Consider the following 17122-nt stretch of genomic DNA (forward strand, 5'->3'; position numbering starts at 1 on the left):
GTGTGTGTGTGCTCGCGCGCGCGCGTGTGTGTGTTAATGAGTGAGTAAGTGAGCGAGTGAAGTAGTGAACGTGAATTTTAAGGAGGGAAAGACTGGAGGAAGAGCGCGATCAAAAAAGGTGAAAATTGAGTATTAAGGATCCTTTGGAGTGGCAAAAATTAGCCTTTGAGGAAGCAGACGTCTTGGTTTATGACCAAGGTAAGTGGTGGAGGAGATATATGAGGGAGTTGAGGAGGAGGAGGGAGAGGAAGGGGAGGAGGAGGGAGGGAGGGGAGGATGAAAGGAGAAAAAGTAATGGAGGAAGTAGTAGGGGAATTTTTTAGGTGAGTTTATGTAAAGTACCAGGATGAAGTAGAGTAATTATCTGTATGTTTATTTTTGTGATGTATTCATTCATGTATTTATTTATTTATGTGTTTATTATGTATGGTATATATATATATATATATATATATATATATATATGTATATATATATGTGTGTATATATATATGTATATATATATAAATATAAATATAATATATATACATATATATAAATATAGATATATATACATATAAATATATATACATATAAATATATATATATATCATATATATATATATATATATATATATAATCTATTTAGTCATTTGTTTATCTATTTCTTATTTATATATTCATTTATTTGTTTGTTTCCTCATTTAACTTTCTATTCATTACTGACTGCTTGATTGATGGAATAACTGGTATATAAAAAAGAGTTATATTTTCCTCACGTTCTTCGACTTGGGTCCAATATAATTAATCGTTCTAGAAATGGTTAGGTTGGCGACCCATTATGGACTGATAAGTTGCTGAGGAAAGTAGTAGTAATGACGGAAATTATAACTGTAATGATATAGACGGCTTTGATGATATGCTTGTAATGTTATTCTAGTCTATTTATTTTCGAGTAGCGAAGAATTATTAGAGATGAAAAATATTTGTCACAAAAATGACTATTTGGATATATATATATATATATATATATATATATATATATATATATATATATATATATGTATATATATGTATACGTATTATATGTGTATATATATATTATATATATAATATATATATATATAATGTTTTTGAAAAAAGAGAAATGGGAAAAGACAAAAACAAATAAATAGATAAATAAGTAAGTAAATAAATAAATAAATAAAAAAATCTACTTATTTCAAAGGAGATATCTACCAGTTGCAGTGAAGCAAACATTTGTAACATCAGTATGAATGACGCATAGTACCGTAACTACAGCTACTATTACAGACTACTATAGTAGGAATTCAAAGAGACTCTTGCCCTTGTAGACGAATCGTTTGTGAATGCACGACATGGCGGCCGGGTCATTCCCACATGACACCAAGTAAGCCATATTCGTTGGGGAGAAGAACGTCTCGAGCAGACAGATGGCCTACAGATGGTTTCAAGGCGGAACAGAGAAAAGGGGAGAGGTCGGATAAGATCTGGTAGAAGGGGAGAGAGAGAGAGAGAGAGAGAGAGAGAGAGAGAGAGAGAGAGAGAGAGAGAGAGAGAGAGAGAGAGAGAGAGAGAGAGAGAAAGGGGAAGAGGGAGAGATAGAGAGGAGAGAAAAGAGAGGGAGGAAGAGAGAAAACGAGAGACAGAGAGGGAGAGAGAGAGAGAGAGAGAGAGAGAGAGAGAGAGAGGGAGGGAGGGAGGGAGGGAGGGAGAAAGAAAGAAGGAGGGAGGGAGAAAGGGGAAAGGAGAGAGGGAGAGGTGGAGAGGGAGAGAGAGAGAGAGAAGGAGAGAGAGAAGTAGCCGAAAATCTCGGCGAGGCAAGGACGCTCTGAGATGTGTGTTTTTTGCTCGTAAATATAAACGAATTTCCGTTACGGTTCCGAATATGAATTTCAAATGAGCGCGAGTGAGGGTCGGTTGAGGCAGTGGAGGCGGGGAGGTGGAGGCGAAGGTGAAAGCAGAAGAATGGAGACGGAAGATGTGGAGGAAGAGGCAGAGGGTGGAGAGGTGAAGGAACGAAACAACGTGAGCAACGTGGAGGAGGTGGAATAGGAAATGGAACATCACTGGAGGATGAAGGGAAGGAGATGGAAAGGAAGAGGGAGAAGAAATAAGAAAGAGAGAGGAATTTTGGTGGAGTGACCAAGAAAAAAATGTGGAAGAGAAGAAAATAAAGGAAAGGGAAGATGGGGAAGGCGATGAGGTAGAGTGTGACAGGTGGAGCATAATTATGAGGTAGAGGAGGATGATACAGGTAAATGATAGGAAGAAAAAAAAAACAGAGGGAAAGGAAGAAAAGTAGAAGGAAAGAAATTAATGAAGGAAGAGAAGTATGGGAGACTTCCGGTTGTGGGGAAAAAAATAAATAAAAGTGAAAAATTAAATAAAGTAAACTAAGATGACCTGAGCTGAGGTAAGGGTTTTGTGAAATTTGGCTGTGTGTGTGTGTTTTGTGTATGTCTATCTGTCTGTCTTTCTTTATCTCATTCCACAATTTTACATATCTACCTGTGTGTGGAAAACTATATCATCAAACATCTTTTAAGCATTATTATTATTGCTATTATTATTGTTGTTATTTTTTCATTTCATTTATTTAATTTTTTTTATCATTCTTTTATCTTATTTTATTTCATTTTATTTAATTTTTTGTATTTTTATTTTATTTTATTTCGTTTCATTTCATTTCTCTTCTTCATATTTCATCCCGTGACAGCAGATCTTCTCAGGCCATTTTTCTTTTTTTCTTTTTACTTAAATATTGTTATCGTATCACGTTTCTCTTCGCTCTTCCAATATGGGGATTCTCTCTGTTAGTATTTTAGCAATATTTTTTTTTTTTTTTTGGGGTGGGATAGGGTAAAGTATTGATGGTCTGTCTTGAATAGCTTGTTATTCTGTGTGTTTCTGTGTGATTATTGTGTGGTACGGGTGGTAGATTTTTGTATATAAATGAGCAGTAACTTCATGTTTTTTTCTGTTAGATATTCTTTCCGCCCTACAGCAGTAATACACATGCCTAATATAATTTTTAATAAAAAATTATCACTCTTAATATATCCCAGTGTAGTGTGTATACTGTATAGATTCAAAGTAGTCCAACAACAGGCGGAGGAATACATTATCACTGCCTAAGCCTGTGAAAAAATAGTATAATCTATATCATATAGGCTTAACAGGTTTTCGTCTTATGTATAAAACATTTTAGTTCTGTCGGTTATTTTTAGTGGGTTTACATAGGTTGCGATAAACTGATGCACTAATTTCAAGTGCGCATAGTTTTTGTTCTGAACATTGTCGACATTTCCAGCCGAAAGTGCTCATTGCGGGGGGGACCGTGTGTTGTACATTGTGTGATATTTTTAATGTGTGCAAAGGCAACAGTTCTCCCATGATGTCGATGGAATGTTCCTCCTACAAATCACAATATCAGGTGAGAAAAATTATAATGTGGATGGTCTTATTTGTTGAATAATTATCGAAACGCCAGTCAACCAAGTTTTGTATCTTGGGTGACCGTTGATATGACAATGACGTCATATCGACTGGAACTATAGTAAAGACGACATTGGCCTTTTGTATTTTATTGTTTTCGTAAGTATGATGTAAAGAGTATGCGAATAAGATATTTCTTTGCTAAAATGGTACTCTACATATCTGAATTCGTTCGGGTTGTTTGATACATATACTAAGCTTCGGATGTACATTTTGTGAATTTATAACGTATGCAATAAGTAATTGCCAAGTGTTGTGTACCAGGATTTCTTTTTTGGCGAATTCGTTTGCCAATAATTCGTGGTACATTCTAATGCGATGTTATTCATTAACAATTATTGTTATTAAATAACATCGCATAAGAATGTAGTAATGAGAAATTATGTTTAAATTAACCGAGGCAAAATGATGAAAGGACACTCGATCGCATTTACTCTGAGCATAAGGTCGGCATGTGGGGACCCTGAAGTACAAATACTACTCCCAATCTCTACTCCCACTCCCCTCCCCCACCAACTCCCTCTTTCTTCTTTCCTCCTCCCCTTCTATCCTCACTTCCACATATATACACGTACAGACACATGCACGTATACACATACACGCACACACATACACGCACACACACGTACACACATACATGCACACACACACATACACGTACATACATGCATGCAGACACAAGTTCGAACACACGCCCACACACACAAGTATTCACACATTCACCGAAATATGTACACACACATATGCACGCACACACATTCGATTGCGCACACATGCACGTAAACATGCACATACACACATGTACGGGAACATGCACACATATAAACGCATGCGCACGCACACATGTACATGCATGCACATGCACGCATATACGCACATATGAATACGCACACACGCATGCACACACACACATACACTCATACATACATGCACACACACATACACGCACATGTATACGTACACATGGACGCACATGTATACGTACACATGCACGCACATGTACACACACACACACACACACACACACACACACACACACACACAGACAGATACACGCACACACAGATACACGCACACGCACAAACACGCGCTCATGTGCGCTAACTCCATTATAGACCAGATTTTTCTCGTGTCACATTACATATTGCAAAAAACGACTGCCGTCTCGTCTCTCGCTGGCAAGTACTTTTGCAACGTATGGCCAGGGCCCTCAGTCAGGGCATGCGGGAATGTCAGTGTACGGGAAATCTGTGATGACCCTTATCTTGCCCTTAACGACTCGGGGCTCCCCCTCCCCCCTCCCCCTCCCCCTCCCCCTTCTCCTCTACTCATTCACGAACATACTTTTTTCTAATAAAACTGACTATACATTAATTTTGAACGTTTAAATACAGTTTTGGTTTTCTGTATATTAGTATATGCTCATATATATTAGTTACCTTGTATTTTTTCATAAACACATTATTTAACGATGGGCTTTCTACATAATTATGAATGAAATAGTTTTGTAGCACCCAACACACACACATACACTCCGGCCATGATGTTTGGAAATGGGTTTATTCCTATCCATAAAAGAAAAGATGAATTAAATAGTCCCATGACAAAAGAAAAAGAAAAAGGACCGCGTGTGTGACTATGTATGTATATGTGTGTGCGTATGTGTATTTATGTGTGCATGTACATGTGTGTATTTTTTTGTGTGCACGTGCGTGTGAGTTCGTGCGTTCATGCGGCCACGGACGTGCGTCCACATCTATGTTCTTGGGTGCATGTATGCATAGAATATATAATGCCTCCAAAGATACTTTTTCTCCTTGTATGTTTTGGAACCTTTCCTGACCAGAATATATGGTCTTATGCAAACAAATAGAATGCAACAGCGCAACAAAGAGTCCTCTCTTCCGAAGGACTACTAAGACTGACGGACATTATCTATCACTGTCGTGTAGCGGTTAATCCGGTCTCTCAGTTTGTTGAAAAATAGTTGGATTTACTTTCATAAGAGTACTGCACATGAACCGAACATAAAGAAGCTATTGAAGGATAAGATAGATGGTATTTGCATAAGGCGGGTCCCCCTTGGTCATGCTGTGGGGTCGTGACCTCTAATAACCCTTAGCCATGGAGAGGTCTCCGCCTTCGTGGGGCCTTATCACCCCTCAAAGGGCCCCGGCTGCCCTGAGCGTATAAATAACCGTACTTAAATATACACGTGTATTTATGAATTCATATTTTCGTTCATGGGTCAATTCGGCCTTGAGATAATACATGGGGATATAGGATCCTACTCGCGAGTTTGTATGTGTATAATAGGGATGTAAATGTGTGTAAGCATCGTATAGATAGGAGAATCAAAGAGATTGTAAGCACGCACAAGAAAGTATTTGCAAATACTACACCCGCGTACACATGCGCACACATACGCATGCAAACATACACACATGCACATATGCACACGTATATACATAAATGCACATATACTCATATACACGCATGAACACATGCACATATATGCACACATACACACATGCACTTATACACACATGCACCTATACACACAGACATGCAAACATGCACATATACTCATATACACACATACACGCATGCACTTATACACACACATGCACATATACACACATGCACATATACTCATATACACACATGCACAGATATGCACACATACACACACATGCACTTATGCACACATGCACAGATATGCGCACATATACACACAAACACTTATACACACATGCACGCATACACATACGAATATACACAAATGCAAACATGCACAAACATGCACACTTAAATACATACACACAAAATCAAACATGCACAAACATGCACACATAAACACATACAAATGCAAACATGCACAAACATGCACACATAAACACAAATGCAAACATGCACAAACATGCACACATAAGCACATACACACAAATGCAAATATGCACAAACATACACACATAAACACATACACACAAATATACACAAATACAAACCTGCACAGACATGCATACATAAACGCTTACACACACACACACACACACACACACACACACACACACACACACACACACACACACACACACACACACACACACACACACACACACACACTCGCATGCGAGCGCCATCTGCACTCACAAACTGGTTTAAGGCAGGACTGTTTATGATGAGAGCTTGCGCGTATATACATTATTTTCTTTAGGCATCTCTACTTAGTATAAATATTGTACGTCAAACGACGCAAGCTCCTCCCACTTCTGGGAAGTATCGCAGGTAAGGCTCATAAATAAATGTAAACACCGTGGTATGGACGTATATGCTGGCTCATGTTTATAAACTTTAGTGTATGGTGACACGGTAATCATTAATGTTTTATGAAAAGAATGAAATGGAAAATCTGGGAGCCCTGACACCAAATCTGGGAAGATGTATTATATTACATCATTTGAAACTCGACTCTGTCGAGAAGAATTCTCATCCGAGTCAGGAATCACTATATATTATTTTTGTTGGTGGAGTTTCTTAACAGAGATGAGGCCAATGTTCGGGTCGCTCTTCTAACCCTAAATGGTGATCACACCGGGCTGTTTTGCCTCCTACCTTCAATTAATCAGCGGTACCACCCACCTCCAGAAAATTATCCGCCGTAAAACTCACTATAGCAAATAGATTGTTCACTCTACAATTTACAATGTCATTTGATATCTCGGAGGAAAACATTTTCCTCCAGCATATCAAATTCCTTCCCGAAAGCTCCTGGCTACAGATCTGCTTCAATTGTCTAAGGAAAATTAACCCAGTGTGATAGCACCTTTATATGGTGTCTTGGCTTTAAGTAAGATATGGACCAAAAGGTCTCCTGTCGGCATGCTCCGCCTTTGTAATCCTTTGTCTACAGGCGTAAGCCAGAACGAGATGATTCAGTATCATAGGGAAGAGATTTAATTTTTCACCAGAGCAGAGGGAAATAGTTTGGAGTTACCAAGAACAAATTCCGTCTATGGAAGAATTGATAATGGATTTACAATTATAGTGATGGAATTGTATTTTCTTAAGATAGATGATATCGAAATATATGAGGATGTGAATGAGATTCGGACATTGTTACAAAGAAGCAAGATGGAGACTGCAGTACTTGTATGTTTTAGAATAAGTTTTAAAATATGACTGTTTATTCGATTTTAGTTTACTTTTTATTTTCATTTTTCTAGCCTTTTGTGACATTACCTTATTAAAAGCTCGTATGTGCAAATGAAAAAGCGACAACAGCGCACATGGGAAGAATCATGGTCGGCTTTAATCGTTTTCCAAAAACGTTTATCCTTAGCCTGTGGACATATCAAGAGTGTTAGGAAATGTAGAAAAAAGTGGTGAGTGTGTATTAATATATAAGACATATATTTGTATATAGATTCAATTCACTCCTTAGGATTGGTGGAATAGTGGGTTTTACTCAACTGAATAAAGTAGGCTGGTGGCAGGAAGAGAGGTAGAATATATATATATATATATATATATGTGTGTGTGTGTGTGTGTGTGTGTGTGTGTGTGTGTGTTAAAGAAGACATCTGCCTCAGAAAGGTTGATAAATATAATCAGAATACTTATGGTAGTCGAGGTGACTTCCAATTTAATAGTCACTTGGCATTCTCCAGAGAGAGAAGAATGTAAAAAATAATTGCCACGAAAGGATTAGCCTCAACTGAAGAAGGTTGCTTGGCTCTTGCCAGCATAAAGACGCTAAAGTGAGTCTTCGATCCGAAGGGGCTAGGGATCAACCAATGGACTTTTATATTTATTTGATCAAAATCAGTTTCGTGACACCTGACTCGGCTTTCGTGGACTTTACATTAACGAAGTCCTCGGTGGCTTCCGAAGAGAAAGGAGGAAGAGGAGGAGGAGGAGAAGGAGAAGAAGGCGGGGGTGTCGCTTCTTCCGCGCCTCGAAATATTTAGAAGCGAAAAAGGAGGAGAATATTGTGGAATCCACCCCGTCGCTCCAACAAGTCCTTTCGCTTCTGCTGGAGTTCATTCGAGTCGTTCTCTTGTATATTTTAGGGTAAAAAACGCGGAGGTCTCGGCCGGCGAGAAGGAGGAGGGAGGAAGGAGGGATAGTGAATGAGGAAGGGGTGGGGGGAGAAGAAAAGGAAAAAAGGAAGAGATGTTGGAGGAGCTTCCAGGAAGAGGTGGAGGAGGAATTGGAGGAAGAGCAAAAGGAGTTAGAGTAGCGGTGGAAGGAGGTGAGTGTAGGAGGGAGAAGAATAAGAGATGGAGTACAAAGAACAGAAGATGAAGGATTTTTCTTGTTCTTGGTGGTGGTGAGGTCGTCGAGCCTCTCTGAGACTCCGCCGAGGCGGAAAGAAAATAAAAGAAATAAAATCGTTATCACTACAAGGGAAAATTAAGAAGTGGAGTCGGAAGAGGAGGAGGAGGAGGAAGAGGAAGAAGGAGAATTGGGGGAGGAAGAAGGATAAAAAGCCAACTTGATTTTGTGCAGAGCTCAAGAGTCAAGTCATCATGATCGTCTCCCAAAAGAAAAATTCCTTTTGAGACTTCTCATATTAAGAAGTGTTTGTGTTTCTTTGTGTGTGTGTGTGTGTGTGTGTGTGTGTGTGTGTGTGTGTGTGTGTGTGTGTGTGTGTGTGTGTGTGTGCGTGTGTGTGTGTGTGTGTGTGTGTGTGTGTGTGTGATTTGCCATGGTCTTTGGATCATGTGTTAGACTCGTGATCGACATCTATTTCCATTCCGGAAGAGAGCTCAGAGCTCATATGACCGATCTATGGGTAATGTTGTGACCTTACATGCACATACACACCCAACTCCCCGCCCACGAGAGTTGGAGTAACGACTCGCAGCGCAGCGATACTGAAATTATTTCAGCCCTGGGCTGGATTCGGTGTGTGTGTGTGTGTGTGTGCATGTTCATGGGTGCGTGCGTGTGTGTGTGTGTGTTTGTGTGTGTGTGTGTGTGTGTGAGTATATTTTTACCTAATTGTAGTATTCTGGGTTGGAGCTATACCTAAGGGCCATCTGTGTATCTCCTTTTATCAAACTTTGTCTTAAATTAATTTATGTTGTTAGCTAGGATAACTTTCTCTTCTAACTCGTTCTACAAATTGATGCATTTATGTGTATAGCTATGCTTCCTGACGTCCATCAGGTAATGTCTTCTTTAATTTCTATGTGACACTCTTGTTTCTTTCTCATCTCGTACAAACAGAGCCTCTCTGTCCATTTTTTTATTCCTCTCTCTTCTCTAAATATCATTATCGTGTCATTTCTGTCTTCACTTCTCTAATGAGGGAAGTACTTTTTTTTTTTTTTTTTTTGTCTTTCCTCGAATGTCAGGCTTAGGATCATTCTGGTTACCGCTGTCTGTATTATCTCCATATTTCATATATATATATATATATATATATATATATATATATATATATATATATATATATATATATGTATATATATACATGTATATTTGTGTGTGTGTGTGTGTGTGTGTGTGTGTGTGTGTGTGTTTGTGTGTGAGATGACTACACCATTGCTGTATATTCCAAATTAGGGCGGATGAGGTTTTTTCATACAATTCCTCATCCATATAATGAAATTACATATTCACAAAATTTTTGTATATCTCTCCTGATATTTTGTTTATATGAATTTTTACTGCAGATCATCTCGAAATAAAATGTCTGGATTATTTTCGTCCTTTGCCTTCGTGATTAATTCATCTCCCATTTTATAATTCTTCGACGGTCACTTTTCATTTTGGCTTGTTTCCAAGATTTTTTATTTTATTTCTTGATATTGAATTTCATTTCCCATTGCTGGCTTCATCCATAAACCATATATTGGTCTCCCTGTAGCGATTTACAAATCTCATCACAAATCATTCTTTTTATAATCATAGCATCATCAGCAAATATTTTTGGGCAGTCACATGTTACATTCATCATATCATTGATACACACAAAGAACATTACTGGCGTCAATACAGAACCCTGTGGTACCCCAATAGTCATTCCACTCCAAATGGATATTTCATCTCTCACTAAGGTTCACTTCCTTCAGGAAATTCTTTATTGAATTCAGTCTGTTCCCTTTTAGTATTTTATGCGGTACCTTGTCGAAAGCCCTTTCCAGGTCCAGGTAACCACAAATTACTCATATTTCTCTATCTGGCAGCACGTCGACCGTTCTCGAATAAAAACTTAACAGGTTGGTTAGACATGACTTTCCTTTCTCGAGTTCGAATTGAATTTCAATCAACTTTCCCCTTCTCCAAGAAATTCATCCATCTATTTTCTTTTTAACGAGATTTGCTATCGTACAGATCAAGGAAAGGAGTCCGTAATTTAGTGGTTCCTCCCATGTAGATTGGCACTACATTGGCTGATTTTCACTTCAGTGGCGCCTTTCCATCTTCCAGGGAACATATAATCAGCTGGCGTATTTTATCTACTTGTTGGAGTGGAAATGAATTATTGAGTGAGGGAAGCAAGTAAATATCTTGGGAGAATGAAGAGTCATGAGAATTAGGTATCGCGAGATAAAAACAACGAGAAAACTGTACGAACGGGCGATTGCGCCCACGACACTGCATGAGACAGAATAGGGAATGTCTGTCGAGCAGGGAAGAGAGTGGGGAATAGGTAGGTGTGAGTGGGGAGTACTTGCGAATGGATGGGAAAGTGATGTGCCTCGAAAGGATTTCTTTTAGTCTGTTCTGTAATTTCAGAGGTGGATGAAGGAAGGGGTGTATTGGTCGCCATGTAATACGGCTATGGAGGTAAATCAGCTACGGGTGTCGTGCCCTGCTGTAGAGATACTGTATAATGCTGCATTGCAATTTTACCCGAGAAGTGGGCGGAAAACGGGGATGGTCCTTCATTTCCTAAGAGCTAAGATAAAAGGAAGAACAGCTACGTGATGGATGGTTGTGCGATGGGTAAAGGGTGTGTGCATGCCTTTGCTAGTCACCTCACTGATAAGGAGGGAAGTGCCTTTTTGTATATGTATGTATGTACGTATTTCCATTTTTATGTTGCTTAAGATGTCTTTTCTTTATTTTTTTTTTTTTTTCAATATAAATTGGAAAGTTTTATTCGGGATTTAAACTGGAGAGGTTAATTCAAATACTTCCTCTTGTCATTTACTGCCCCTACATTTTTATGCATTTACCTATTTACCCCCGTTATCCCCATACAAAAATACACTACTGATAAAGAGACAGAAAGAAGCCTTAACGTTGGAATGAATATATATATATATATATATATATATATGTGCATATATATATATATGTATATATATATATATATATGTATGTATATATATATAGAGATATATATATATGTGCATATATATACATATAGATGTAGGTATGTATATATATATACACATATATATGTATATATATATGTACATATATATATATACATATATATATGTACATATATATATATATATATATACATGTATACATATTCATACTTCACTCGCATATATAAAAATGTGGTTAGCTGTGTAGGGTATTCCGAAATGAATAATAAATTTTCAAGCATGATATATTTACTCCCTCAACCATGTCATTATTTTACCCCCGACCCTTGGTTGAGAATCACTCTACCAGAGGGTTAATAGGCAATTAGCGTTAACCAGACTTAAACGTCAATTTGTTGTTTAAACCCTTAATAAGACGGGTCTCTGCACGGAAGAGGTTAAATATGACTAAACACGCTGACCTTGTTCACGAGCTTGTAGAATTTATTCCTGGTCGTCCATCTTGCCTGTTTCGGTTGACCTTTCAGGTCCAAAAGAGTCCGGTCGGACGAAGAAATCTGTGGAAATGTTGTAGCTGAAGAAGTCTGGGAATGGAAAGTGGGTGTTCTTGTACAGTTTTCATTTATGCATTTTACTTAGCATTATCATTACCATTGTTAACATTATATATTAGGCTGTGTGTTGGATCGTTTATTTGCTTACGTGTCTGCATTTAATCTCTGTTCATTTTTATATTTATCTGTTTGGCTATTGTCTTACAAGGAGAAAAGAGCCTTATGTTAAATATGAATATGTATTATTTCTATTTATCATTCATTTATTCATTAGTTTCATTGTCCATTCGTTTATTTTTAAAAGGTAAATGGTGTTCGTAAAGAAAGAAGATGAATGAGGGAATGGAACGAGAAAATACAGTGGGTGAACAGGGTCGAGATGGTACTGGGCTGATTCCAGCAGAGAGAAGAACCAATCCCACGTGTTCTATCCTCTGACGTAATGTCGTCCCGCCCAGCACAAGACGCTAAGACAGTCGTCTCACACGAGTGCATAAAATGGGAGAGCAAAGAAATTGAATTTGATATTTTTTTTATTCAAAATCACTAAATGATTTGAAAGTAAATGGCAGTAGAGAATGGGAAAGAAGTATACGTTGTATCACTTTACGGGTTGATAAACAAATTTAGAAGAGATTATGAAGAAACTTCCAAAACAGGTTCAAAGTCTCGATTATCCTCATCGGTAAAGTGTCCGGTCCCACATATTTTCTTTTCGCTAACAAAAGACGAATTCGTTCAGCTTAAGGGATGTCATCTTTATCAAGGAGTGAGCGACCCCAATTCAGTTAGCATGGTGAAGTACTTAAATTATTTTATTCTGGCTAGCACCAGGCTGATTTGTTTAAAGTGTTTTTAAACTGGGCCATTTCTCTTCCGACTGGTTGAGCAGATTTACGGCTCTCAGCTTTCGAGAAGAAATCTAGTATGCTGAAAGAATGTAATTTTCTTCCAGCATATCAAATGACATTCTATGTAAATTGTTGAGAAAACAAGAGAGTTGTCCATAATGATTTTACGGCGGAAAAAGTTCTGGAGGTAGGCGGTACCACCGATTAATCGGAGGTTGAAGGAAAAATAGCCTAATGTGATAACCCCTTTAGTTTCACGGGTTGGGGGGCTTCACTGTAATGAAAGTGGTACCAATGTAAACAATGATCTATTACACTGAAATACTTCGCTAATAATAAGGATGTACCACGTAAATGAATACAATAGCCCGGTTCCCAGCAAGGGAAGAGTAAAATGGCCACACGGAAGGGAAGGGGTTGGAGGGGGGGGAGGAAGGGTCTGGCTTTCGGGACGGGAGACCTCCCCCCAAAAGCACATGTGGGGGCATATTAGGGGTCCTGCATGTAACGGGGGCAGTAAGGGCTGGTTTATGCCCCGAATTCAGGGGGGTTTACGACACCGTGTCCCTCCCAGTGTTTTTAGTGAGTATTGACCAGTGCACGGTGCACCTCACCGCCGGATTGTGTGACGTTTTCTGTTATCAGAACTTCTCTTCATTTTCTTGTCTCTTCTTCCTCTTCTTCCTCCTCTTTCCCGATCTCCTCCCCTTTCCTGACCTCCTTCTCCTCCTCCTCCTCCTCTTCCACCACCTCTTCCTCTACCACCTCCTTTTTTCCTCCTCTTCCTCCTACTCCTCTGATACCTACTTTCATTTTTTCTCTTATTCTTTTTTGTTTCTTTCTTCCTGCTTTTCTTCTTTTTCTTCTTCTTGCTTCTCCTTTTCCTCTTTTTCCTCCTCCCCTTCATTTTTTCCTCCTTTTCCTCCCCTCCTCTTCTTCCTGTTCCTCCTCCTTTTCCTTCTGTTCCTCCTCCTACTCCCCCTCCTCCTCCTCCTCCTCCTCCTCCTCCTCCTCCTCCTCCTCCTCCTCCTCCTCCTCCCCTCCTCCTCCCCTCCTCCTCCTCCTCCTCCTCCTCCTCCTCCTCCTCCTCCTCCTCTTGCCCCTTTACCTCCTCTCCTCCACCTCCACCCCATCCTTCCCCTCCTTATTTTTGTTCCATTTGTTTTATTCCGTTTCCCGTCGTCTTGATTCCGGCGCCCATACTCTTGTCTGCAGTTCTGGGTCTATAATTTCTCTCGCCCCTTTTACCACCCTCCTCCTCCTTCCTCCTCCTTCCTCCTCCTTCCTCCTCCTTCCTCGTCCTTCCTCGTCCTTCCTCGTCCTTCCTCCTTCTTCCTTCTCCCTCTTCCTCCTTCGTCCTTCCTCGTTGTTTCTACTTCCTCTTCCTTCCTACTCCTTCATCCTCCTTCCTCGTCCTTCCTCCTTCTTCAATCTCCTTCTTCCTCCTTCCTCGTCCTTCCTCCTTCTTCAATCTCCTTCTTCCTCCTTCCTCGTCCTTCCTCCTTCTTCCTTCTTCTTCCTCCTTCCTCGTCCTTTCTCCTTCTTCCTCCTTCTTCCTCCTCCTTCTTCTCCCTCCTCCTTCCTCCACTTTCCCCACCTTCCTTCACCTTTTCCCTTCTTTCTTTCTTCCCCTCTTCTCCGCCCCCTTTCTCATCCTTTATACATTTTTAGCGTTCCCTCCTTCTTTTAGTCATTTACCTATTCTTCTCCTCTTTTCTCCCTCCCCTCCTTCCTCCCTCCCTTCCTCTTTCCTTCCTCTCCTATCTCTTTTCTCTTCCAGCCCTTCCCCCTTCCTTTCCTTCCTACTTTATCTCCTCATCCCTTCTCCCCCCCCATTCCCCCTCTCTCACTTGATCTTCGTCTGTACTTCCTCCCCTTCCCCTTTCTTCCCCCCCTTCTCTTTCGCTTTTCACCCCCGCCCCCTTCCTCCCTACTCTCCATTTTCCTCCACCCTATCCCTCCTTCCTCCTCATCTCTCTTCTCTTTCCTCTCCCCTCTATCCCGCTTTCTCCCTTTATTTTTCTTTTGTCTTTCAACCCTGTCCCCCTTCCTCCTTTTGTTCGTCTTTTTTCTTAACCCAATTCCTGCTTCCTCCCCATCTCTCCTCCACCTTTCCTTCCCCCTTCTGGCCATCTCGTCCCCAAGACATCTCGTTCCTGCGTGGCTCCTTCGAGCTACATGTCGCTTCTTTCCCGCCCAGAGGAGTATGTGCTAAACGGGTGTAAGTGGGATTGGCCTGGGGTGTGGCTATGGAATGGAGACTCGTGTGGGGGGAGGGAAGGGGGTGTAGGAGGGGGACACTGCCAAGTTTCCACGGTTCAATTTGTCAAAAGTTGGCGCAATTTGGATACGGGAGGTCAATTTGTCAGAGACAGAGGCAGGGGAGCGTCGCCATAGCGCAGAATGGAGTGTGGGGGGGAGGAGTGGGAGGGGGAGGGGGGAGAGATAAAGAATTAGGACCGAGGGAGGTGGGAAACGGGGGTTCGTAAAGCCTCCTCCCACTCACCCCCCCACCCCAGACCCCTGCACCCTGTTTCAGCCATCCTTGAGCAGGACCGAATTAGTGAAGCGTCTTCGGAAGCCGTTTTTCTTCTTCCCTACAAGATAATCCGACTTGTAAAATAAGACCTGATGTCTTTGGAGGATAAAGAGAAGAGGGGACGTAGGAAATTGGAAGGGTGGGAGAAGGAGGAGGTTGAAGAGTGTTGGAAGAATGGAATATGGTTAAAGGAGTAGGTAAGGGTAGGAGTAGAAATTGAAAAAAATAAGGAGAGTAGAAAGTGTTGGAAGAATAGAATATGGTTAGAGGAGTAGAGGTAGGAATAAAACTTTGAAAGAAAACAAGGAGAAAAATATAGCACGAGAAGAAACAGGAGAAGGAAGAGGAGGAAGAAAGTAGAAGAGTGGGGGATGGATTCAGTAGTAAATGTGTGAAGGAGTAGAAATTGAAAAATGAAGGAGAAATTTGAAGAAAGGGTGGGAGGGGAAGAGGAGGAGGAAATAGAGGACGAGGAAAAGGAGTAGTAGAAAGAAGGGGTAGTAGAAGATAAGATTTTTTTTTCTAGTGGAGGATCCCTAGTCGTAAAAGAATGTAAGTGTGGCTCTGGTCCTTAGGTAGGTTACAAAAGTCCCTTAGATATTGACTGCATAAAACTTTTGAAATCAACAACCCCTTCGAGAAAAAAAAAGGGAGAAGTATGAAGAAGGTAAGAGAAGAAGAAAATTCTGGAAGCAGCAGCAACAGAGAAAAGAAAAGTAAGGAAAGAACGAGGGAAAGAGTAGATAAGGCGGGAAAGGAGAACGAGGAGGAAAAGGAAAAGGGAAAAATGAGGAAAGTGGAGGAGGTGGACATGGAAGAGAAGGCGGAGCCAGAGGAAGCTGAGTGGAGGGTGGGTTGGTGGAGTGGTGTGGGGGGGCGTCTGCGACGAGGAGGAGCCTGTCGTTCCTCTGCGGAGGCCATTTGTCTGAGACTATGCAGACCTCCTAATATACCCAAGAACGTCCCCAGCTCGAGGAAACAATAGCCGTGAAAAATGACTCCGGAGAGAGTTTGAAAGGCTTAGCCCATTCAACACAGCGACATGTACAGATCTTCTTCCGGCCGATGACAGGGGACTTGAGGCAGACAACCGGGCGGAGACAGACCCAGAGAGGGTCTCGATCTGTCCAGAACTTCTTCAAGCCGGGTGGTACCTCCTGTTCCGGCTTCCAACAGTCTGTTCTTAGCCATGATGATATCCTGAAAGTGGGTCTCCGTGTTGAGCAGGGCACCGTGTTGTGAACGACACTCGGAGTCTCTAGACAATCGCGCGTTGCTTGAGCTTCCCGATGTTCTGTTGTAGGTTTCTGGGGTTGATGGGTGTACACTTTAATCGCGCCGTTAACCCTGTTGACGCCAAGACGTAGTGGATAGGTTTTAACATGT

At 40.7% G+C, this 17122-nt stretch overlaps 1 protein-coding gene across 3 annotated transcripts in view; it reads left to right on the top strand.

Moving 5' to 3' along the window:
* The first annotated feature begins 3314 nt into the window (after nucleotides 1-3314).
* LOC143039945 (discoidin domain-containing receptor 2-like) overlaps nucleotides 3315-17122 on the top strand; it is a 1367746-nt gene continuing 1353938 nt past the window's right edge. For all 3 annotated transcript variants that reach the window (XM_076210412.1, XM_076210413.1, XM_076210414.1), the window contains exon 1: nucleotides 3315-3436. The gene's annotated coding sequence lies outside the window, so the exon portion shown is untranslated. The remainder of the gene's footprint in view (nucleotides 3437-17122) is intronic.

Source organism: Oratosquilla oratoria, chromosome 27 (assembly GCF_046742065.1).
Source record: "Oratosquilla oratoria isolate Oo_2021 chromosome 27, ASM4674206v1, whole genome shotgun sequence".
Classification (NCBI taxonomy): domain Eukaryota; kingdom Metazoa; phylum Arthropoda; class Malacostraca; order Stomatopoda; family Squillidae; genus Oratosquilla; species Oratosquilla oratoria.